The sequence below is a fragment of the Gopherus flavomarginatus genome, chromosome 2 (genome assembly GCF_025201925.1).
Source record: "Gopherus flavomarginatus isolate rGopFla2 chromosome 2, rGopFla2.mat.asm, whole genome shotgun sequence".
Classification (NCBI taxonomy): Eukaryota; Metazoa; Chordata; order Testudines; family Testudinidae; genus Gopherus; species Gopherus flavomarginatus.
This window is the reverse complement of record NC_066618.1, coordinates 24972617-24997506: the sequence shown is the minus strand read 5'-3', so window position 1 is coordinate 24997506 and position 24890 is coordinate 24972617. Positions and strand designations below refer to the sequence as shown.

At 42.5% G+C, this 24890-nt stretch overlaps 1 protein-coding gene across 3 annotated transcripts in view; it reads left to right on the top strand.

Moving 5' to 3' along the window:
• Nucleotides 1–24890, top strand: part of ADARB2 (adenosine deaminase RNA specific B2 (inactive)) — a 442068-nt gene that overhangs the window by 47959 nt on the left and 369219 nt on the right. The window lies entirely within an intron of this gene.

Sequence of the window (24890 nt, the reverse complement as noted above, 5' to 3'; positions counted from 1 at the left end):
TTATATTGTGATCTGGGAAAAAGGTCCCGGCCCTAAGCCTCCTGAACAGGGCACTGTTCCTAAATATGCGTGCATCGTGCACCTTTCCAGGCCATCCAGAGTAAATGTCAGTGAAATGCCCACGGTGATCCACAAGCGCTTGCAGAACCACAGAGAAGTACCCCTTGCGATTAATATACTCCGATGCCAGGTGGGGTGGAGAGATAATAGGAATATGCGTCCCATCTACTGCCCCTCCACAGTTAGGGAAGCCCATTTCTGCAAAGCCATCTAAAATGTCCTGCACGTTACCAAGAGTCACGGTTCTTCTTGTCAGTGTTCGATTAATGGCCCTGCAAACTTGCATCAGCACCATTCCAACGGTGGACTTTCCCACTCCGAACTGGTTCGCCACAGATCGGAAACAGTCTGGAGTTGCCAGCTTCCAGATTGCAATAGCCACCCGCTTCTCCACAGAAAGGGCATCTCTAAATCTCGTGTTCATGCGCCGCAGGTTGGGGGCGAGATCATCACAAAGTCCCATGAAAGTGGCTTTCCTCATACGAAAGTTCTGCAGCCACTGCTCGTCATCCCATTATTGCAGGACGATGTGATCCCACCACTCAGTGCTGGTTTCCCGAGCCCAAACGCGCCGGTCCACGGAGCAGAGCACGTCTGTTATTGCCACTAGCATTGTACTGTCTGCATATTGATGCGATTCAGTACCATCGTCCGACTCCTCAATGTCAGTCACACGCACATTTAGCAGCCTAAGGATTAGATCCACAGTAAGGCGAGATGTGCTGGCAATAGTCATTAGTAAGGTATTCAGTACCTGAGGATCCATTCTTGAAAGATAATGCAGAAAAACCGCTTTAGAGTCACAATGCTGCCACAGTGCTCCGCATGTGTACCAAAGCAACGCTGGCTGTTGGAACAGGAACAGGAAGCAGAAGGAAAATCACACTTCCTTCCCCTTCCCACAAGCCCCAGCGCCGCTGTGGGACGAGGTGCCCTGTGGGATAGCCGCCCACAATGCATCACTCCCAACAGCGCTGCAGTGTGGCCACATCTAACAGCACTTGCAGCGCTGCTAGCAGTAAGTGTGGACACTCTGCAGCGCTGGCCCTATACAGCTGTCCTAATACAGCTATAACAACCAGCGCTGCAAAGTTTTAGATGTAGACATGGCCTAACTTCAAAGCCTCTACACAGTAGAAGCAATGGAGCGCAGAGAGCACAGTGATTCTGTGGGTTTCAGGGAGAACCAGAATAAAGTGGACTGGTTTGTCCTGAAAACAATAAGGAATCCAGTGGCTGGACTCCTTGTTGTTTTTGTGGCTACAGACTAACATGGCTATCCCCTGATTCTTGGTTCTTCCTGAGTTTCTTTTCCTAGATGTGGCTTTTCTAGTGTATGCACAAGACTAACTCACGGGCCAATATTTCCTACTAACCTAGGCAGTGAAATTCCACTGACTTCCCTGGAGCTGCATCTTGTATCACCAGGAAATTTGGCAATAATCTTTAAACTGTCAGTAAAGTGGGGTTTTACAAATCTTCACAAAGGGACTCTGCCTCTTCAATTCTACTGTTAACTTCTATCCTTATGCCAGTGGGACAGAGAGGCCTATTTGTGCCAACTGCTAATGGGTTCACTATTCTTTACAAACGTCTCAGATCTGATAAACTCATTACACCAAATACACCACTTTGGTGGGTTTTATCAATGAATGGCAGCATGTGGGGTCACTACTGAAAGCTTGTAACTTATCGATGCTCATAATCATTGTGAGATGTGATTTAAGGAATAATGTAACTATCTTGAAAATGGTCTTAGAATAAAAGTGAGTTACCAGGCAATCGTATGCCTCACTGATGACCCATTCAAGCAGGAGAGAGTTGTCACCACTCACTGGCTAGCTGATCATGTCAATGAAAGACAATGGAAAGCAATCAAAGACAAACTATAAACACTGAAACCACATGAAAGTGAAGAGGAATGATATGACAGCGAGAGGATCTCCCTGTCTATGAATAAAGACAAAAACCGGATTCAGTATATCACAGACACTCTGTATCCATTCCCTGAGGGGAAATTCCTGAAAGACTGGCTCCATGGCGCTAGCAAGTGCTGCAAAAGACTAAACTTTGGGGTGAGACTCTATTAGTAGTTAGGAAAGATTAATATTAATAAATGTAGACCCTATTAGGTAACCATTTGTTTCCATCACTCTCATGTGTTTCTATTTGAATCTCTTTTCTGTCTTAAATACATTTCTTTTTGTTTTACTACAATAGAACTCAAGTGCTGTGTGTGATACAGGAGCGATGGCTGGTAAACTGGGGTCACTTTTCCTTTTGAAATGGAGGAGCTGGGATTTCTGTGGGTATCCAGTTCTTGGGGGCTGGATGTCACAGGGGGACACTTCAAATGGATTTGGGGGCTGAGGTGCATCTATTGTCAATCTGCGGGGCTAGTGTAGCCCAGATGAGAGTGCTTGAATGGCTGACTGGCTGCTTGTGTTAGGGAGTTAGCACTCAGTTGGCATAGGCATGACTCCCTTGTTCTGAAGGCATGTGACAAAAAGGTGACTCACAGCCCTGGGTGGCCTGAGAAGCATCGCTGCCACATGTTAGGTGTGCATGAATTCATTCTGTCATGGTGGCAAAATCCTTTTTATTTGTAAATTTCCCATGGATATGGGGTAAACATAATGAAAACTGTTTTCTTAACTTCCTTTGTTTACTGCCCCAACATTCCATGTAGGGAAAATATACCTATTGCCCATGTAGATGTAAGATTTGAATCACTACAACATTTATCCGGAAAGGCCCTTAGAAATCAGGGGCGAGTGATGCAGTTGCTGTTCTAACATGACGGATTGCAGTGTCAGGGGACCTCTTCCCATGTAAGTGGCACTGTATCCAATTATCCCAATAACCTAACTACACTGCAAGTTTCCATTACTAATTACAGGAATCTCATATTTTGAAACAAAGGGTTCGTAATAAAGCACTTTATTTTCAGACAATGTAGATCAGACTCCGGTTATTAAATATGAGCAGCAAATAGCACCTGGCAACATACTTGCATCATTAGATACCATTATATGCCTCATTCCAGGACATTTATGCATGTGCATAGTCCTGTTGAAGTCAATAGGATTGCTCATATGTTTAAAGTTACACACATTGCTGACCAGCTGTCCTGGATCAGGATGTAGTGACCACCATTGTCCACAGTGTGGTGATAGCTAATGGATGTATGGGCTTGGCCAGCATTAGTTCTATATGAGCACAGTGTAGGTCCCTGAGTTCCTCTCACTCAGGCCATGTCTACATCTAAAATTTTGCAGCGCTGGTTGTTACAGCTGTATTAGTACAGCTGTATAGGGCCAGCGCTGCAGAGTGGCCACACTTACAGCAACCAGCGCTGCAAGTGGTGTTAGATGTGGCCACACTGCAGCGCTGTTGGGCGGCTTCAAGGGAGGTTCGGGGAACACGAGAGCAAACCACGGGGAAGCTGGTCTCCTTTCCCGGTTTGCTCTCTCGTTCCCCGAACCCCCGAGCAAGCAGGTCTCCTTCCCTGCGGTTTGCAGGGTGGTTCGGGGAACGCGAGAGCAAACCGGGAAAGGAGACCAGCTTCGCCGCGGTTTGCTCTCGCGTTCCTCGAACAAGCAGGTCTCCTTCCCTGCGGTTTGCAGGGGGGTTCGGCGAACGCGAGAGCAAACCGGGAAAGGAGACCAGCTTCGCCGCGGTTTGCTCTCGCGTTCCCCGAACCCCCGAGCAAGCAGGTCTCCTTCCCCGGTTTGCTCTCGTGTTCCCCGAACCCCCGAGCAAGCAGGTCTCCTTCCCTGCGGTTTGCAGGGTGGTTCGGGGAACGCGAGAGCAAACCGCGGCGAAGCTGGTCTCCTTCCCCGGTTTGCTCTCGCGTTCGCCGAACCCCCAGCAAACCGCAGGGAAGGAGACCTGCTTGCTCGGGGTTCGGGGAACGCGAGAGCAAACCGGGGAAGGAGACCAGCTTCGCCGCGGTTTGTTCTCGCGTTCCCGGAACCCCCCTGCAAACCGCAGGGAAGGAGACCTGCTTGCTCGGGGTTCGGGGAACGTGAGAGCAAACCGGGGAAGGAGACCAGCTTGATTACCAGAGGCTTCCTCAGGTATGCTGGGATACCTGCTTATTCCACGGAGGTCAAGAAAAGCGCTGGTAAGTGTCTATACTTGATTACCAGCGCTGGATCACCAGCGCTGGATCCTCTACACCCGAGACAAAACGGGAGTACGGCCAGCGCTGCAAACAGGGAGTTGCAGCGCTGGTGGTGCCCTGCAGATGTGTACACCTCCTAAGTTGCAGCGCTGTAACTCCCTCACCAGCGCTGCAACTTTCTGATGTAGACAAGCCCTCAGAAGATTATATTGGAACATACACACATCCTGCATTTCCTGTTTAGCCATATGGAGAGGGCCGGGTAATTGTGACCCCAGGCTGAGAGCCCTGGGGGTTGAATGGATGGTACGGCTTGTGAAAAGGGTAAATATAAACACCCAAGGTTGAAAATCAATGGGAGGACGATTGGACAAAGCTGCCCTGGCAACTTAAATGTTCCCTTACATAGAACAGCTGATTTCCTTTGTGCTGTGGGCATTCTTGTGCCATCCTCTGAAAAAGTGATGTCAGAGCTTTTCCATGACATCATCCTCTGCTGCTTCTCTTAATTTGCTCACGTGTTCCTGTGATCTTTAAGTGGCAGTGTGGCTTTATCCAAAAGAGTGAATGGACCTGAGAAGAGGGGCTGTTTCCATGTTATAAACACAATTACACTCTTGCCATTTCAAACTGCATTGACCAGCAGACTCATCGTAAGGGCACCCTCAAAGTGAGAGAGATCTGCTCTTGCACCTTTGCCGTAACTGTGCCAGCATTTTTTCCCATCACACACTGATCCACCAAATTTCTCACTACCAGCTTTCATAACAGTTTGTGAGTGTAACTCTAAACCAGACATCTTGAGCATCAGCTCCAGACTTCCCTTATTATCCCAACAATGTTAAACTTGCTCCAAGTTTCATACAAATTAGCAGCTCATCAACTCTGTTATTAACCAAATGCGGAGCAGCTGCAGTGCAGTAACCATGATTACTGTAAAACTCCTTCAACTTGAACGTTCTTGCTCTTCTTCCTGTCATTTTACTCAACTGATTAGCTCCGTCCAGCTTATACTATTCATTTACTTTAACTGTCGTCAAAGGCCTCATACGTTTCTTCATGTCTGCATCTTTTGGACTTGGCTGTAACTAGCACTTCTTCAAATCATATATTTAACTAACTCCACTTGCCTTAATAATTTAGAATATCATCACTAGGTAATAAATGTCCATTAAAAAGAAATATTTTAAAAGATATACAAACCACAGAGTCTAATAGCAGTGAAACACTGTGGATTATTTCACTGACTCCTTCTGGTCAGATTCAGTAAAAACTGAACCTGGCTTCAAAACAAACCCAGAAAGCAGTGTTTGTTTTTTTTTTTGAAGCTTAGGCAGCCTTGAATGGGTTTCTGAGGGTGTGGAAACCAGACAGAGTTTATAATGAACCTCACTTCCTTTATCTCACTCAGGCATTATATGAATGTACATGGTTCAGACCACTCAAGCCAAATGATGTAGTTTTCACTCGAGAGAGCAAAGCTCTCAGTTCATCTTGGATTTAACATGGATGTTTGACATTTGATAATTAATTTGCTTCTGTGTTATGTCCCCCTCCGCTAGCCCCCCATTGGATTGTGCCTGTAGACTAGAAGCCCTTCAGAGCAGAGATTGTCTCTTATCTGTCTTTTTAAGGCTCTCAGTAAAATAGGGTCCTTGTCCTGTTTACGCACTGTCATAATATACATGTTGACTACCATCGATTACTTATTATTGATAACTAAATAAAAGTGTGGAAAGGCCACAAAAGTTCCTTCAAGGCAGAGGACAGGCTGTGGTTCAACTATGTAAGAGCAGGAAGTGGCAGGAAAGGTATGCAGCAGATCTAGGCTCCAGGCCAACTGTGCCTAGGCCACTGTGGAAGAGGAGGTTTGAGGGGCAAGCTATAAGACCTGTGGACTTGCAGTTGGGGAGATCCAGTGGCCATGAACAGACATGTCTGGCTGCATAAGGAATGTTGGTCATAGAAGGACTGTGGAATTGTCCCATGCACTGTCCACAGATTGAAAATGCTGGATTTCATACACAAAGCCCATTAACTTTGCCTTAGATTGGGGGTGGAAGGAATTTTTTAAAATCAGTCAGTCAATGAGTAGCTTGTCCTCAAAAGGAGCACATGGTCATTTAGCTTGTATGTTTAAGCTTGTCTCTGACTGGCTGAAGCAAATAATGTCTATTCTCTAAGCCAATCAGAAATTAATAGCAACTAATGGTACTATAGCACCTCTCCATCTACTGGGCCAACATCTGTTACAAAGAATGTTGAAATCTGCATCATTTAGTATAATAGCAATTAAATCATTATAATCACATTATTAAAGGCTCAGTGTCTCCTACTTTGAAACAAATATCTTGGCTTCACCTCTATATTTTTATTCTAGCAGGAGACCATTTCCTTGTTACAATATTCTGTTACAATGGTATTACCTCATCAGGTAGAGCTTTAATAAATCATGCAAAGGACTTTATGGGGAAAAAAATAATCTTTGGAGGGTAATTAATGTCCAGATTAGTTAGAAGGTGGGGAAGATGCAAGGAGTCTTCCTTTCCTGGGGTGTCATCCAACTCTAAAGGAGAGGAGAAGAGATGGAGCCACATACCAGTCCCTTGGGGTGCAGCTACACAGCCTGTGACAGCCTGCAGCAGCAAGCCTCGTGCCTGGGTTGACAGACTTGGGTTTGTAGGGCTTGTGCTACCACAATAAAAAGACCTGTGTAGACAACACTTTGAAGTCGTGGCTTGGGCTGGATGCTCAGGGTCTGAAGCCCACCCTGCTCCCAAGGCTTCAGAGCCCAAGCTCCAGCCTGAGTCATAATGTCTACCAACTAGTTCTAGAGCCGTAGTGCAAGCTCTGCAAGTCCCAGTCTGCTGACCTGCGCTGGGAGGCTTTTTGCACCAGGCTGTGTAGACGTACCCTCTGCTCGTGGATGTTTGCCCATCAGCTTCACCCACCCTATGAGTACCTATAAAGCAGTAGTCATTGAGACCACATGCCTGCCCTGTAGTGGATCTTAATGTTTGTTATAAGCCCCAATGGCTTGTTCTTCCTTTCCTGCCACAATAGCAATGGTTCTTGAAGTCATCATTCACTGGAAGAATGCCAGACCCAAGGGCAAGTGTGTATTTTCAGCATAGGAGGGGAATGGGTAACACAATGTGGGGGCTTTTGTGGGGGATGAACTCTCAATTGAGTAATGTATTTGTTCTTGGTTTATGGCCTGTCATGCTCCCCTTGAATTCAATGGTAACTTTGCCATTGACGTTAGTGAGTAAACCGCACAATCAGTATCTGGTCAATGTTGTTAGCAGGTATCAGGCCACACTAATGGAGAGTGGTGGAGGTATTTGTCTGGTTTTTTCTTTTTTTTTTAAGCAAAACATATTTCTCTTTCGTATTCAACAACTGGATAAACTCCTCCACCTGTTCCAAATTGAACTAATCTAAACCAGCTGAAATGGTGACAGTATGTGCATTTCACAGGATAATATCCACTGTTGGATGATGCAAATCTTCATTTTCATTTCTGTCTTTGAAATAGAATGGAATTATTAGTCAGTACCAACAGGGAATCCATTGATGCCTAAACTGCCCTGCTCTGACTGCTCTATTTTGTCACTGTCTGTCTGTGCCCCTTTGCAGTGTGGACATTGACCTTCAATGGCCTGCCCATTAGAAGTAAAAGTTCCACTGTGCTGATCCCATGAGCTGCCTTCTGTTCTCATTTACACCACTTATATGCTGACTTCATTGGAGCCAGTCCTGATTGATGCTGGAGTATGAGAGATCTTATCCCCTTTGGGTAGCATTAACTCATTCTACATCTGAGATGCAACCAATTTTTTTTGATATTTTTTTGAACCAAGCCCGAACGTTTATCCTTACAATGAGCACTCACTGTTTTGTGCTTGTCTGTCATGCTAGTTGCTTACTGTGTAGGATGCTGTGCATCCCCTAGGCCAACCCCTGAGAAGCACTTGGCTGCAAGATACTGTCGCTCTGGGTCTTGTAGGTGCAGAGGCAATGTGGGGGGGGGACACAGGAGGGCCACTTTCACCCCTAGATTTGCTGCTTGGCCTGTAATGAGTAGGCTCACACAGACTGGGCATGCTCCGTAATATCTGCTGAAGTCCCTGTCCTCACTCTGCCCTCACCCCCATTATTGGCAGGTACAGGTTGTCTCTGCATGGGCAGTACATCCTGCGGCACCTACTGTCCACAGTGCTCTCTGGTTGGATTTCTGCAGGGTGTTCTAGGATCACTATGGGAGCATCAGCAGCTCTAGGCTCTGCAGAGCCAGGTTCTAATCCCCAGGATATTATGCAATAGAAATTTGTATATAGACCTCAATGTGAGCAGGATTGTTTTTTTTTAATAATCAGTTAAGTAATTTCATTACATATTATTGTCCATATGGTACCAGCAGAAAGCAATGTAAAAAGTTTTTCCCAGTTCTGCCAATAATAAGGAAAGGATTAGCGTAGAAATGTAGGACTCAATGGTACTTGTAATGCACTGGGTTTAAGAAAATTGCAGATGGTGAGGAGTTGCACAGTGAGGTTGTGGGAAAGGGAAACTATGCCTCTCAGACACTTAGGTCCAAAGGCACAGCCCTAAAGGTTATATACTATCTAGTTCCCTTTTTCATCAGCCAGCTCCAATGGTGGATGCAAGGGACAGGGCAGCAGAGGTTGTGGGGCTAGAGCCCCACTTCTTCCTCACCTTTCCCTGCCCTTGAAACAGTCCTTTGTGCAGCTCAGAGGCCTGCAATTATGTCCTGCAGATGGGGAGCAAATTATAGGGGGCTCCTTCTACCCATATGGGGATGGCCACCATCTGTCCTCCACAATAATTAGCAAGGTCACATATAATTAATCTTGAAGAGGTCAAGAGTTCCACTGTGTATTTCCTAGTCACCTCGATTTTAACCAACCATGCAATTCAGAGCGCAGATCAAGCAACAATAATAGGAAATGGGGGAGGAGAGGAAATCAATAATTTAAGCTAGGAGAAATCATAATCAGTTTTTTGTGTAAAGCAGCTCCACAGACATGTAGCCCCAGAGGACATCTGAGTATATGACAGATCTCTGAAACTCTAGGCTCCTTATCTATATGGGATACAGATCATGTCTCATGCATTATGTGAATGAGATGTGCAGGTAATTCTCTTTCTCCCTAGGGGATTGACTGGGATGAGTTTTCATTGAAATGATAGGGTAGCATTCTCAGACATTTGTTTAAAGATTGGTTTTGGTCTCTTATTCCCAGGTATGGTAAGAAAATGTATGCAACAGCAAGGCTTTCATATCTGTAGAAGAGCATGAGAGAGAGCAAGAGAGGACACCTTTAGTTACTTATCTCCCCAAATCTTTATAGCTGCTCTCCTATCACATTATGCCTGAGCGTACGTTTGTTTCTGTATTGGATCCAATGATAAAATATTTTGGTGCTCAGAATATTGTGTTGTGCATCATTATCTCTCTCCATTCCTGCTGGACCTTAAAAATAATTTCTTACAAACTCGCTTACTCTGGCTTCTCACTCTCTTGTAATAGACAGTGACCTTTTAAACCGCTATGCCTATGGGTGTGTGTGTGTGTGTAAATTATAGCGTTTAGTTCCCTAGATGCTCCTTAGCTGTCATAAAGAAGGAAGTTTACAATGGGAAAGTGAATGAAGCAAGCATGTTTTTAACCATATGGTAATTATCTGCTATCTGTGCAAAAGACATAAAGTGTTGTTTACCGGATATGAAAAGAGCATCTGAGAAGGGATTCCCTGGGGAGGGAGTAAGGGAGATTTGGCACAGTGGCTGCTCTTCAGATGGCTTGTAATAGACCCTATAAATTTGAAATAAGCTGTTGTTAATCAGTGAAGATTGGAGACGGTTGGCACATAATGTTTCAGCGTTAAGGGGCAGGTGACTGTCTTGCCAAGCAGGCATTTTCTAAAACTGTAATTGAATTATGCAGTTGAGCTTTTAAAGTAAAAATGAACAAAAATGTGTAAAATGAGGTTCTAACTCTTTGAAGTGAATCGTGCATTTAATGAGTAAGAAGAAAAATCCTTAGTGGTGGATTTTTAGGTGTCATAGCGCGACAGTGAGGAGAGCTTCCTAAATTATGGGATCTGATTTTTACTTTTTTCTTTCTTCCAAATGAGCTTAATTCAGCTTCACATCTCTCCATTTGCCCATGATACATACTTATGCAATATGTTTCTGACAACTTTACTTAAAAGGGAGGGGAAAATGAGTCACGCTTATAACTATAACTGCAATGGCACAAAATTCAGAATCATTTAACTTCAGTACATTAAGTTATTCAGAAAAATTGCCAAGCCTCATTTGAACAAATCTCCTTAACCCAGTTTAGCATTTTAATACCAAGGAAAATTAGTTATGAAATTCCAGCAGCACCATTTGCATTGCTACATTTAAGGGGGTCCTTTAAACTCTCCAATGTTGCCTACAATACTTCTCCATTAAAAATGCACTCAGTGATGAAGTTTAGCATGGCAGGTCTTAGCCACCGGGCACTTATTTCCTTTTCTTCTTCTCTTTTTTTTTTTTTTGACTTGACATAAAAAAATAAGTTATTCTGTCACATGCCAAATTCTGTGAACATTTACTATTGATTGTAGTGCTTGCTACTGTGAGTTGTCCCGTTGAAGCAATGGGAATACACACTGTAGTAAGCACTACATTTGGAAATGAGCATTTGCATGATCAAGTCTGAAGACACTTTTTCATCTGGAGGTAACTCCAAAATGTTTTATTTAGAAAAAAATATCATCTGCAATCTATTTATTGTTAATAATATTTATTGTATAGATGATGATAGCATCCATAATGTATATGTCTGAGCTTGTTAAGTTTACGTTCATTGAGAGATGTCCGAGAGGCACAAGTTATGTCTACACAGCATTTTGGAGAGAGCCTCCCATCTCAGGTTGACGGACTGGGGTTAGTGGGGCTTGTACTTGCACTCTAAAAATAGCTATATAGACAACACTTTGAAACTGAGGCTTGGACTGGTGTATGGCTCTGAAGTCCACCTCTGTCCTTAGGCTTCAGAGCTTGAGTTCCAGCCACAGCCACAACTTCAAAGCACTGTTTATATAGATATTTTAGAGCAGTAGTTCTCAAACTAGGGCCGCCGCTTGTTCAGGAAAAGCCCCTGGTGGGATGGGCTGGTTTGTTTACCTGCCACGTCTGCAGGTTTGGCTGATTGCGGCTCCCACTGGCCACGGTTCGCTGCTCCAGGCCAATGGAGGCTGCAGGAAGTGGTGCGGACCAAGGGACATGTTGGCCATCCTTCTTGGAGCTCCAATTGGCCTAGAGCAGTGAACCATGGCCAGTGGGAGCCGCGATTGGCTGAACCTGTGGACATGACAGGTAAACCAACCGGCCCGGACCGCCAGAGGCTTTCCCTAAACAAGCAGCGGCCCTAGTTTTGAGAACCACTGGTTTAGAGCACTAGCACGAGCCACATTCAGGACCAGATTAACCTTTTGTGAGCCCCTGCATGTGGACTGTGGCCCCACCCCCCTGTGCTCTGCCCTAAGGCACTGCCCCTGCTCCACCTACGCTCTGCCCCGAGGCTCTGTCCCCACTTGCACAGAGGGGAGGGGCCAGAGAGGAGTGAGCAGAGGTTAGGATGGAGAGGAGCAATGGTGGACAGGTCCTCGGGGTGGGAAGAAGCCGCTGTAAACCCAGAACTGGCCCCATTAGTCTCCTAGTCTGGGAGGCTTGCTCCAAAATATTATGCAGAATGGGATACTGGAATGGTTTAAAGGAGACAAACGAGCTCTACATCTCCATTCCTAGCCTAAGCCATCCATCTGAGCAGATGAGAAAATGGTATATAGAGAAAAAGAAGAGGTGGGAACCCAGGACAGAGCCTTGTGGGATACCATAGAAAGTAAGAGAAGGGAAGAAGATGACCTACTGAAAGAGACTAAAGAAAGACTCGAGAGGTGGAAGAAAAAGTAGAAGAAGGAAAGGTCATGGCAGTTAAAGCAGGGCAAGATGTTGAGCATGAGGGTGTGATTGACAGTGTTGAACGCAGCGGAGAGATCAAGAAGCTTACAGGTGGAGCAGGGGGTGGGAGATTTGGACAGGAAGAGACCATCCCCTCAATATTTGTTACCATCCCTCATTATGTCACATCTCAGTGTTGAGTCAGATCCTCAAAACCCTTATTTGTACAATTAGTCCCATTGACGTCAATAGGGGACATTTACTTAGTTGAGGATTACTCACAGGAGTAACTGTTGTCAAGACCAGGCCCTAAAGATGGACCAGACCTTCCATCAAGCCCAGTATGCTGTCTTCTGACAGTGGTTAATGCCAGATGCTTCAATGGGAATGAAAAGAACAGGGCACTTATCAAGTGATCCAACCCCTGTCATCCATTCTCAGCACCTGGCAGTCAGAGGCTTAGGGACTTTCAGAGCATGGATTTGCATACCTGACCATCTTAACTAATAGTCATTAGTGGACCTATCCTCCTCGAGCTTATCTAATTCATTTGTGAACCCTACTATAGTTTTAGCGTTCACAACATCCACTGGCAATGAGTTCCGCAGGTTGACTGTGGGTTGTGTGAAGAAGTACTTCCTTATGTTTGTTTTATATCTGCTGCCAATTAACTTCCTTGGGTGGCCCTTAGTTCTTGTATTATGTGAAGAGGTAAATAACACTTCCTTATTCACTTCTCCATACCATTCATGATTTTATAGACCTTTATCATAGCTCCCCTTAGTCATCTCTTTTCTTGTATTATGTGAAGAGGTAAATAACACTTCCTTATTCACTTCTCCATACCATTCATGATTTTATAGACCTTTATCATAGCTCCCCTTAGTCATCTCTTTTCTAAGGTGAACAGTCTCAGTCGTTTTAATCTCTCTTCATACAGATGCTGTTACATACCCCTACTCATATTGTTGCCCCTTGTATCTTTTCCATTTTTAATATATCTTTTTAAAGATGAGGTGACCAGAACTGCATGCAGTATTCAAGGTGTGGGCATACAATGGATTTCTATAGCTGCATTCTGAGATACTGTCTTATTATCTGTCCCTTTCCTAATGGTTCCCAATGTCCTGTTAGCTTTTTTGACTGCTGCTGCACATTGAGTGGAAGTTTTCAGAGAACTATCCACAATAACTCGAAGATAACAACTAATTTGAACCCCACCATACTGAATGATACTTGGGATTGTGTTTGTCTGTGTGCATTGCTTTGCATTTATCAACAATGAATTTCATCTGACATTTTGGGGTCCAGTCACCCTGTTTTGTGAGAGTCTTTTTTAACTCTTTGCAGTCTGTTTTAGCCTTAACTATCTTGAGACATTTTGTATCATTTGAAAACTTTGTCACTCACTGTTTAGCTCTTTTTCCAGCTCATTTATGATTGTTGGACAGCACTGGTCCCGTAATAGATCCTTGGGGGACACCACTATTTACCTCTCTCCATTTGGAAAACTGACCATTTATTCCTACCTTTTGTTTCCTGTCTTTTAACCAATTGCTGATTCATGAGAGTACCTTCCCTTTTATTTCATGACTATTTAGTTTGCTTAAGAGCCTTTGGTGAAAGACCAGAAAGCTCTTGAAAAGGAAGTCCAAGTACACTATATTCACTGGATGACCCTTGTCCACACGATTGTTGACCCCCTCAAAGAATTCTTATAAATTGATGAGGAATGATTTCCCTTTACAAAAAACATGATGACTCTTCCCCAAAAAATCATGTTCATCTATGCGTTTGACAGTTGTGTTCTTTATTATAGTTTCAACCAGTTTACCCGGTACTGAAGTTAGTCTTACTGGCCTGTAATGCCAGGATCACCTCTGGAGCCTTTTTTAAAAACTGGCATCACATTAGCTGGCCTCCAGTAATCTGGTACAGAAACTGATTTAAACAATAAGTTACATACCACTGCAATTTCATATTTGAGTTCTTTCTGAACTCTTATTAGTGTTTAATTTATTCCAAAACCTCCTCTACTGATACCTCAGTCTGGGATATTTCCTCAGATTTGTCATCTAAACAGAATGGCTCAGGTGTGGAAATCTCCCTCGCCTCTTTTGCTATGAAGAATTCATTTAGCTTCTCTGCAATGGCCTTGGTTCCATGAATGTTCCTCTATCACCTTGATCATCCAGTGGCCCACTGATTTGTTTTGCAGGCTTTCTGCTTTTGATATACTTAAAACTTTTTTTGATAGTTTAAGTCTTTTGCTAGTTGCTCTTCAAATTCTTTTTGGCCTGCCTAATTATACATTTGCACTTGATTTGCCAGATTTTATGTTCCTTTCTATTTTCTTCAGTAGGATTTGACTTCCAATTATTAAAAGATGCCTTTTTGCCTCTAGCAGTCTCTTTAACTCTGTTGTTTTAGCCATGGTGGCATTTTTTGGTCCTCTTTCTCTTTTTTTTTTTAAATTTGGGGTATACATTTAATTCAAGCCTCTATTACTGTGTTTTTTAAACGTTTCCATGGACCTTGCAGGCATTTCACTCGAGTGACTGTTCCTTTTAATTTCTGTTTAACTAGTTTACTCGTGTTTGTGTAGTTCCCCTTTCTGAAGTTACATGCTACTGTGGTGGGGTTCTTTGGAATCCTCTGCCCCCACAGGGATGCTAAATTTCATTGTGTTATGGTTGCTACTACTAACCACTTCAGTTCTATTCACCTTTTGGACCGGATCCTGTGCTCCACTTAAGACTAAATCAAGAATTACCTCTTCTTGTGGGTTTTCAGGACTAGCTGCTCCAAGGAGTAGTCAATAATTGCTTCTAGAAACTTTATCCCTGAATCCCATTGTCAGGCTATGCCGAAAGAATGACAGGAGACATTAGATATGGGTTTAATCAATCCGCAACTTTATTATTGATGGATATTTGGGACTAACCGGCGGATAAACTGTGTGCAGTGCAGGTGCAAAATTTATGTCCCTCCATCAGATTCACTGCTGGACCTTGCCAATTCTTGGGGGGTGGGGACTTCCACAGCTCCTTGCCTATTTATCCAGGTCCCTCCAGCGATTTTCTTGCCAGGACCTTACCAACCATGCCCCCTCATAGAGGGGATTAAGGTGGACTATAATGATGTGGGGGTTGGCTCCCTGCTGTACCAGTCATAGGAGTCCCCAGCTGCTCCCAGCTTGCTCAGTTACCAAGCACCACTCCTTAATTGCTTTTACAAGCAATTTTTTCATTCTTTTGTGCCTTAAGTTATGGAGTACCTGCATTGAACATCCGCTATACACTTAAATAAAGAGTTGTGACATATGGCATACCACCTGTCATGCTATACATGAACAGAGCCCACCTGAACCTGCTGCAAGGAAGGCGAAACCCTCCAAACTGCACCTGGCCAATACAATGGTAAGGGAAAAATTCCTTTCCAGCCCCACTTCATGGGGCGGCTAGCGTAATGCCCACAGCAGATATAGCTAAACAACCGGCATATTTGTTACCTAATTAGGGAGGGAGGGTAGGTGCTGCCCAGCCTGTTCTGAGTAAAGAAGGCGGGGGGCAGGCCGCCTGACCTTTTAAAACCCCACATTCCTATGTGGTGAGTTATCCACCATGCTGACTGCTCTTCCAGCAGCTTTATGTCTTCGCTTCCGGCCAGCCAGCCAAACTCCTCCCTGCTTAAGTGCAAGGTGGTGATCCTGAGGTAACATGTTCCCAATCAGTACGGGAATAGTTGAAATCCCCTGTTATTATTGAGTTTTCTATTTTTATAATCTCTCTAGTCTCTCTGCACTTTTCATAGTCACCATCACCATATTGGTCAGATGGTCAGCAGTAGTATACTCCTACTGCTATTATTCAAGCGTGGAATTTCTATCCATAGAGGCTTTATGATACAGTTGGATTCACTTAAGATTTTTACTATATTTGGCTCTGCTTTCTTTCATATATAGTGCCACTCCTACACCAGTATGACCTACTCTGTCATTCCTATATGTTTTGTACCCTAGTGTTTACTGTGACTCATTGATAGCCATCATTCCTCCAAGTTTCTGTGATACCTATCTTATCAATGACTTAATTTAATACCAGGCACTCAAGTTCACCCATCTTAGTATTTAGACTTCTAGCATTTGTATACAAGCACTTATAAATTTTTTAGTTGTGATGTGATGTTCATGTGATGTAAGTGAATAGGACTCTTTTTTTTTTTCATTTGATGGTTTCTCTTCAGTTCCTATCTGTACTTTATCAACTTCTGTCTTCTCCTCTTTACTGGGATATAGAGAATCCCTGTTAATAGATCCTCTCAAGCACTGCACATAAGTCTGTCTAAATGTTTCAAAGAGATCTGCAAGTTTCGTATGCCTCTCTCTGAACCTCACTCCTCGCACCTGTCAGATTTCCCCCAGCCCTTAGTTTAAAAATTGCTCCATGACCTTTTCAGTTTTACATGCCACCAGCCTGGTTTTGTGTTTTTGTGGAGCCTGTCCTTCCTGTATAAGCTCCTCCTTTCCCAAAAGGTTACCAAGCAAAATAAAATAAAACACGCAAATCTAAGCCTAGTACAGTAGGAAAACTGAATACAGATAAAACCTCACCCTCAGATGTTTCAATAAGCTTCTATCACAGACTGGACGCCTTCCTAATCTGGGCACAATCCTTTCTCCTGGTACAGCCCTTGTTCCAGTTCAGGTGGTAGCTAGGGGATTTCTTATGATTGCAGCCTCCTTTGTTCTGTTCCACCCCCTTATATAGCTTTGGCACAAGGCGAGAATCTTTTGTCTCTCTGGGTCCACCCCCCTCCCAGTTCTAAATGGAAAAGCACCAGGTTTAAGATGGATTTCTGTACCAGGTGACATGGTCACACGTCCTGTGAGAGCCCAAACCTTCATTCCTCCCAGCCTGACTCACAGGAAGGCCAGCCTGACAAACAGAGCCATCCACAGTCAATTGTCCTGGTTGATGGGCTCCATCAAGATTCCAAACCACCATTAATGGCCCACACTTACAATAGGTCCTCAAGGTTCTATTTTATATTTCTAGTTTCAGATACAAGAATGATACAAATAGGATGACCACACTCAGTAGATTATAAGCTTTGTAATGATACGTTACAAAACACCTTTTGCATGAAGCATATTCCAGTTGCATTATATTCACACTCATTAGCATATTTTCATAAAATCATATAGAGTGCAACATCGCAATGATGTCTTTTATAAACTTCCTGATTGCACTTTTACTCAGTGTCCTGTACAATCTGTTGAATCATTTATCCACATCTCAAAATAGGCCACCTTCTCGGTCTTGATAAAGCAGCAACAAATTGCACAGAGCTGTTGCTATTTCACCAAGTACATCTGTTAAGAACCATGTGTCTTTACCTAATTTGGGGAATAATATTATTTCATTGATGACATGTCAGCTTACACATTATTTAAGGTGTAACAGCGTTCAAAATTTTCTGTTTTCCACAAACACATAGCAAACAATTTCAGTTCTCCACAGCTGCCATTCAAAGTATTTTCAGTCAAATGCATGAGGGTTGAGCTCTTCTGACACTTCTCTTCACTTCTGAGGAGAGATGAGATGCATCACTGCTATTTGTGAATTATCCCCCTCACTCCCCTCATATCTGAATTTTTTCTTGTATTGGGATTCATTGTCTGAGCTCAGTAGTGTCATCTAGTAGCGAGAGTCTGTGGGGCTGGCAGCAGGGGAACCGGGACCCTCCCTTCTCCACTAGGTTCCAACCCAGGGCACTGTAACTGTCAGGTTGGGTATGTGTCCTGGGGGTGGACACCACCAAGCCGCCTTCCTGGGTCACTTCCTCCCATGCCCTCTCCCCTCCAAAGTCACAACAGCATCTGCTTATGTACTTGCAAGGGGGCAGGGTTCAGCCAGGCAGTGATCCGGAGGCTTTTCTACTTCAGTTTCAGCCAATTGTCCCCAGGCTCCATGGGGCCTTCGGCAGTGGTGACTAGTTCCGGCGGCATGAAGCTCCTGCAGGAGCTAACAGTGGAGGACTGCTTCCTTCCTCCGACTGACTTGGGCTACTCCCTTTTGAGCTCTGCTTCCATTGTGAGCACAACCAGCGGATGCTGCTGGGTGGGGCTTCTGGACCAAGATTTGCTTCTGAACCCTTGGTTCCCTGGTCTGGGGCTTATATACCCCCATCTCACCTTGATAAAGGCCAAAATGTGAGAACCTGTTCTGGTTTCCTACGGACAGGTTGCAAATTTTTCCTTTCTCCCCCATTCTAGGTATTCTATTGCTTATATCTTAGTATAATGAACCAGAAGCAGTGTTTTAATGTAGGTGAATATTTTTGTGTACAACACGTTCCTGCATCTGACGAAGTGGGTATTCACCCATGAAAGCTCATGCTCCAATACTTCTGTTAGTCTATAAGGTGCCACAGGACTCTTTGCTGCTAACACATACATAGCAATCCAGTGCTCTCTGGTCCAGTTCCTCAGCTGGTGTAATTTGATGTCAATAGAGCTATTTATACAAACTAGCTCTGTTTGTCTTAAAGCTGAGAGGCAGCTCCTCAGCTGATATAAATTGGGATACCTCCACTGACATCAATTTACAGCACCTGAGGAACTCCCTCTTAGTTTTTAAGACAGAGTTTAACAGTAAATGAAAATGCACTTTTGAGACCATTCACTTATAAGTTCTTTAGGTTATTGGATTGTTCTGAAGTGCTGTGAGATACTCAGGGGTGAGTTCTTCTGACAGGCCAGGCCAGCAGCATATTCTTCACTCACCCCTTGGTGAGAGAGAACATCTTGTTTTAAGCAGTGGCCTGTCTCTCATCGGCTCTGGCTGTCTTATGAATGATATGAATAGACACCAAAGAGAGTCCCATTCTGTCCTGGGGTGGAAGCAAGTGTGAACAATGATGGGGAAAATTGTGTGCGTATGTGATGGCTGGCCTGTTAGCTAACACACTAGGGATGGAACTGGGAACCTCCAAAGCTAAAAGCACAGGTAGTAGGTGCTTCTGTACTTGTCCGTCTATGTGTAAATTGAGTCTTGTATATTTCACAACAAATGTGTATTTACATCTGAGCAAAAGGCCAACAAGTTATTGCAAAGCCCCCGGAGAGATTCTCATAGGGAAAGCAAGCAGCAGCTGTTGCCCTTTTACAACTGAAGACAGGGGAGTGCTGGAATTATATATGGGAGTACAGAGGTACAACCAGTTACCCTTCACTAAGGGGACAAGCTCCCAGCTGGCTTGTCTTAGGAATGGAGGATCACAGCCGATCTAGCTGTTTGATGCTGGGAGAGAAACTTTGGGTGAGCTAACTTTTATGAGACAGGAGAATGTCTTGTTTAGTTACACTTAAGCTCTAGAAAGCATGTCATGATTTTATTTTATGTGTAACCATTTGTTTTCCTTAATTCTACTTGCTTCTTCTCGATTCTCTGTTCATTGTTAAATAAACTTCTTCCTGTTTTTCTATAAACCTATTTAAGAGAAGTTGTGACCTAAGGTGTAACTGTTAAGCTGAGGTGCATGTGCTGTTCCTTTGAGAACAAAGGATCTGGGAATTCCGTGAGAGTCTAATGGATCAGGGGCTGGGCACTTCGCGGGGTGCTCAGAGTACTCAGGGGTTGTGTGTGGCTATTACTAACCTGTACAGAGAGAGCGGGGCCTGCGGAGGCCTGGGAGGCAGTCCTTGTGTTGCAGAGGCTGGTGTAATTGGGGAACTGACCTACAGCAGGCACAGACAAGACTTCTTCACACTAAGGGCAGTTGGTTTTGAGGTGCATCCCAATCCTGGGTACCCCTAGGAAGCATCACATCCTCCCTGTTTCACTTTCCCAGTCTCTTACCATCTTTCTCTGTGCATTTTCTGTTTAAAGTTGTGCTCCAATTGCTTCATCCAAAGTCCACTAAGCCAGTGGGAATCATGCCACCTATTTTGGACCAGGCCCTAGAGTCTTACAATAAGTCCAGTATTCAGAGTAATCTCTAGGCTGTGAGATGGTAAATGGATGCACTCATTGCTTAACTTTATACACATCGGTCGTCTCACTGAGTTCGGTGGAACTACTCATGTGCAGACAGTTAAGATTCAGAAAAATGGCAAAAATCATTGTGGAAGGGTTCGTTTTTATCCTTACGCTGTTTGTTACCAAATGCTGGAATGTTCATACTCTGTCATTCCTGTAAAAAGAACAAGTGTTTGAATATACAGGATGGAAAGTGTGTGATTTTGTTTTGCAGTAGTATGTGTTAAATATGGTTAAGGCGAATTCCATCTCTTCTTTGCCAAGATTTGAATGCAGATGTGGGGCATTAACATAGTGGATAATTGGATATTGCAAATGAATTATCCAAATGCAGTGACTAATGAGATAATGTCCCTAGTTGATACATTCTCTACTCTTCTATCTCTAAGCAGAAAAGGGAAGGGAAAAAGTGGTTTTAAGAAGTGTTCCCTTGAATTTATGATTTACATGATCAATAGCTGACTAAATTATTTAGTCACTAAATATGTACATATATGTATATGCACACACACAGACGATACTTACATGCTTATAATGGATGCATGATATATAATAAAATAGCAAACTGTACCAATAGAACATTAACAAAGGGGCTACTGTCCCAATTACAGAATAAAATGGAATTTTTCCTGGAAGAGTTTTGCTGGTACTGAGATAAGATTTTTAAAAAATCAAGTTAATGAAAATCCGATTCAGCTCTCTGAAATGAGATCCTTAGCCAGTATAAATTGACCTACCTCTTCTGCAATTGGGGGAAGCCTTGTCAATCTCCAGGAACCAAGGATCCGGACAAAGATTGACAATATATCTTCCCTTCACTTGTGCTATCCTCTTTTGGTGTCTTTCTGCACACTCTTGGTTTTGGCCTCCCTTCTCCCATCCCATTTATTCCTTGTTTATGTACGTATGTATTATGGTAAAGGGACCTTCTCACAGGTATTTTGATCAGTAAAACCTTATTATCTACTATAGTTAGTACAGAAGATGTTTCTGTAACTTCTTCCATGTTAATGCCAGATTTATAACAAAGGGTAGGATTTTCAGTAGCTCCTCACTGTGTTTAGACGCTTAACTTCCATTGCTTTCTTCATCCTGAGTGGCAAGGCATACTCTCCCCACTCCCTCCCAAATTTGCAGCAGTTGCCAAAATTATGGCTGCAAACATAGGCAAAAGAAAGAGTAGTATTGACTTCATATGGTGTAACCAATAATCCTGTTTCTTATTTGTCTATAATGCATATTAACAAAAAATTCTTGATATATTTTGTCAAAGATTCTACAATTGCAGTAAACATTACTTTAAATCTTCAGCTGTGAAAACTAGTTGTTTTTTTGTCATCAGAGATATACAAACTGCTTAGTTTGCACATCATTGCTTCTAAATATGGAATATATTTTCCTGTCACCATTATTATCAGAATTAGGATGTTTCCACTGGTAAAGATGTTTCTTAAGTGCTTGACATGTGATCATGTGAGCTGTTTTACTCACAGTCAGTAGGAAGTCTGGGTAAAATTTTAGACACATTTTCCCTACATGAAAAGATTTTTATAGTAGATATAAAGCAGGTGCTTATACTTGGCTTATCTAAGCCAAAAAAAAAAAAAAAAGCAGCTTTGGGGGGGTTAGTTCTGAACTACCTGTACTTCAGTAATTATGTGGCTTCTAATTTAATGTTTGATTTATCAATGTGGATCTTCAGATCAGATGGTTCATGTAATCTGTGGTATCAAATTAAATTCTCCTTTATGGGAATTTATGCAAATACTTTCTATGTAAAATTTGCTTGTCCCAGAATGTGTTTAAAAACTCCTGGAAGTACCCAAAAAAAAAAAGTTTACTGGATTTTGGGCATCTTGAAAATGATATATAACACTGGGTATAAAAGTCCTAACAGTGTTAACTATTTGAGTTCACAGGACGTACAAAGCACAGTAAATCTATCAAAAGACTCTCCTGGCAGACTTGTGTATGCCAGATGGATGTACATGCTGTTACATTAATTTTAATGAGTCTGCCTTAAAAGACGTGCCTAGGTGTGCCAAAGGCATAGTGTTAATATGCCTTAGAAAAACAGTAGTGCTTTATTTGAAGGATTCAGGGGGAAAGAGGGTAATGGTAACAGAAAGCTGTTAGATGCAAAAGGATATTTAGAAGGGTGATGGGCCGTAAAATATATATATATATATATATATATATATATTAGTAAGACTATTGTATCTTTAAACACATTGTGAACACAATATTCCAAAACTGAATTTCCATAGAGATTTGTAAACTGAGCCAGCAACTGGGTAATAGTTGGAAATGTATCTAGTAATTCTTTCTTAGGGTTCTTAGGTAAGTAACCAGATGCCTTCTCCTGAGCGTTTAAAAAAGAAGAGTGATTTTAAGTTTCTGGTACATTCACTGAGCTGAAAAGTAAATGTAAAACTATGACCCAAGAGAATGTTCATGCCAGAATTGATTTCTTTATGGCTCTGTTGTGTCACCTATGCCCTATTGCAAATCACTAATCCCAATCCCATTAAAATCAAGTTTTGCCTTTGTCTTCAATGTGAGAAGGTTTGGACCTATAAAATAAATAGATCATATCCCATAAGGCAGGTGCCATAAGATTACTGCCATGTCCCACAATTAATTTCTGAAAGAGGTAACATGATCTTGTGTACAGGTTACTGTTCTGGGAGTCAAGACACTTGGGGATTATTCCTAATTCTTCCACTGAATTTGGTCACTTTGCTGCTCTTTTTCCGTCTTGTCCATTCAGATGGTAAACTCTTTGGAGCAGCAATTGGCTCTTATTGTCTGTCAGCTCAGTGCCTAGCAGGATGATATTGGATGAAAGCTCCAGGTGCTACTGTAATGCAAATGATATCTTTGCTGGAAATAACACTCAGTAATTTAATTATGTTGAATCATGTTGAAAAAAAGCTCAAACCAAGATCCAAATGACAAATTTTACCTAAATTTTACTTTCATCACATCCTAAAGCTTGTAAAACAAAATATTAAATATGCAACTTCCATGACTCAGTAATGGGCTCTGAAACCTTTGCAGTCTCAAAAAAATGTATAAGAGAACAATTGATGAATTTTATCATATTACACAAAAGTTGCCCAATCTCTCAAAATATGCTTAGAATGGAAAGAGGAAGCAGTGTTGCATGCGGGAAATGTCACATTGAAATGAGTTCCATTAAGAGAATGTCGTGAGGCACATCTTGGAGAGATGTAGTGACTGCTGCTGCGTTGCTGCTATAGCAGCAAGGACATCATTATGAAGGATAATGTTGCAATTCAAGAAATATGCACGTTTAAAAAATTTGCACACGAAAACGAACAGCAGATACTTCGGTGTTGGCTTGACAAGAACCAGTCACAGGATTGGTTGGGATTATGAAGAAATGTCATCCTCCTCTAAAGAATATTGATTACCCCATTCATACTGAAAAGTATCAAAATATATTAAATGGTCTGGTCAAAGTAAATTATTTCAGGAAACCATTACAAAAATGCAATTTATTTTTCAAGAACATGACTGGTATTCAAGGCACAACGGTTCTCTATTTCGGTAGGGGTAAGTAACATATCTGCCAGTTATGGTTTGGGGTTTTTTGGTTTGGGTTTTTTTTTAGTATTTCAGCACACTTATTTCTATATAAAATAATGGGATCCCAGTGTCATGGGAGGATAAGAAGAGCCATATTAGAAAACTGGCAAAAAAATCAAGAGAAGGAAAAGAAGTCCCCCAAAATGCAGAGACTAAAAGAGCTATTTAGAGCATAGATTAAAGTAGGAGTGTCCCAACAGAATTTGGGAAAAGGATACGTCTAAGCTGATTTCTCCCTATAAAGAGAATATTATGAGCCTGATTCTTTTCTCACGTTTTTTTTTTTTTTTTTTTTTTTTTTTTTTTACTAGACGGATATATATCTGTGTAATTACAGAGACAAAGTGAGTGAGGTAATATCTTGCATTGGACCAACTTCTGTTAGTGAGAAAGAAAAGCTTTCGAGCATACAGAGAAATCTTGTTCAGGTCACTTCTGTGTAAGCTCGAAAACAGTAGCTGGTCCAATAAAAGATGTTACTTTACCCACCTTGTCTCTCAAATACCCTGGGACCAACATGTCTACAACAAAACAGCAAACAGCTTGTATTAGTGTGAGAGAAGAAGGATGTTTTGTGTTCCATAGTAAATACTGTGCAGATGTACTGAACCAGCTTTGTGTGGCTGAATACATTATCATTAGTCATTTTCACCAGTTGCTCTTAATGGTTCTAAGGAGCAGTTAGTAAAATTAACCAGCAGTACTGCATGCAAAGCCATCACAACTGAGATACAACTTGGCATCATTAGTGTCTGGAAAAACAAAAGAAAGGAGTAGGGAGGAGAACTCATGGTGATAAAAGAAATGTAAAGGTGTTTGGAAATGAGAGAGAAGCGATACACAGGCTCTTGTTTCAGCTAATTACAGAAAATAACTCCGCTTCTTGCTCCAAAAAGAATTTGGGGGCTTTGATTTACACAATAAGTGCTGGGTGTCCCTTGCAATGTTTGATTAATTAAGAGTGTGTGCATGGAAGAGAGAGCTTTAGAAGACCAATTCAAATAGTATATCATTTTGAAAGAAATGTAGAAGTTTGTCACTTGTCTTTAGCAATAATCTTAGAAACATGA